This window comes from Prionailurus viverrinus, chromosome F1 (genome assembly GCF_022837055.1).
Source record: "Prionailurus viverrinus isolate Anna chromosome F1, UM_Priviv_1.0, whole genome shotgun sequence".
In the NCBI taxonomy this organism is placed as follows: Eukaryota; Metazoa; Chordata; class Mammalia; order Carnivora; family Felidae; genus Prionailurus; species Prionailurus viverrinus.
The window spans coordinates 17,799,294-17,800,495 of record NC_062577.1 but is presented as its reverse complement, the minus strand read 5'-3'; the positions used below and the strand labels follow the sequence as shown (position 1 = coordinate 17,800,495).

Genomic DNA, 1,202 nt, shown 5'->3' with positions numbered 1-1,202 from the left:
TGGATAGAAGAAGCCACAACCCAAGAAATACCTTTCACTCTGAATTCAGTAGAAATAGAGACTAGAAAGGGATGTTTGAAGTCTGTGATTCTCAGAATTTACTTGCTTGGAGAAATTTGAACCACCAATGCAAATGGTGTTTGTAATTCCTTTTATATTGGATTCAGAAATTACTTGCTTTCACAAAGGAAGATTGTATAAGTATTATTTGATTTGCTTTCTCTGTAGTCTTCTTCAATTCAGTAAGTCATGCTGTCATTTTTAAAGTATGTTGTATTGGATAATATTCCATTCCATTGACTCCATATTTATTATCAGTGATCAGAACCAGACCTCATTTTGTGCTCGCTTCAGCAGTACATATACTAAAATTGGAACGATCCAGAGAAGATTAGCCTGGCCCCTGCACAGTGATAACACACAAATTTGTGAAAAAACATACGTCATTTCACTCTTTCCAAAGTACCTTTATCTTAGAAAAGCACCGGTCAGTTCTACAGCCACCATCACTGCAGCTAAAAATAATGCTGCCAAGGTTGCCCTGGATTGTCAGCAGCAGTCATTGCTAACACAACACTAATTCTGTTTGGGTGGTGGTGGAGGTGGGTGGTGTGTAGCAGCAATATCCCTTGACTTGGGGAATGAATTAAGATTGATAAATCCAATCTACTCATGGTTACACGATTTCTCTTTACAAAATGCTCATTGTTCCATCCTCCTTTGCTGCTAGGAGTAAAGTGTTACAAGCTGGGACCAATGAGGCATAAAGTGAAAGTTGGCTGGGAATTTTCCAGGAACTGTTTGCTTTTCTAATAAAAGGGACAGACTTGCAGAAAAGCTTGCTGTGATCCCTTTCTCCTCCTTCCCATCTGGAATATGGATGTAACGCCTGGAACTAAGGTAGCCACACGAAGTCTGTGAAGCAATACACATTATGAAGAAAAGCAACATGCCTATTAAGTCAGAGTGTGAAGGAGAGAGAGAGCCTGAGCCTTTGATGATGTGGTTAGACCATCCCTGAGACCATACCTCTGGACTTCTTGTTTAATAAAAACAAATGTCCTTACCACTTAGGCAGCTGTTGATGCATATCCCTTTACTTGCAACTAAAAATCAATTTCATACTGAAAAGCAAGGTGAATAATGCATAGTGATGATACATGGCCATGGACATGGGATAAAAATCGCCAGACTTGTCATGG

At 39.5% G+C, this 1,202-nt stretch overlaps 1 non-coding gene across 1 annotated transcript; it reads left to right on the top strand.

The window, feature by feature from the left end:
* Nucleotides 1-341: 341 nt before the first annotated feature.
* Nucleotides 342-448, top strand: LOC125155922 (U6 spliceosomal RNA). The gene has a single exon (XR_007148430.1). It is a non-coding gene; the product is annotated as a U6 spliceosomal RNA (small nuclear RNA).
* The last annotated feature ends 754 nt before the right edge of the window (nt 449-1,202 follow it).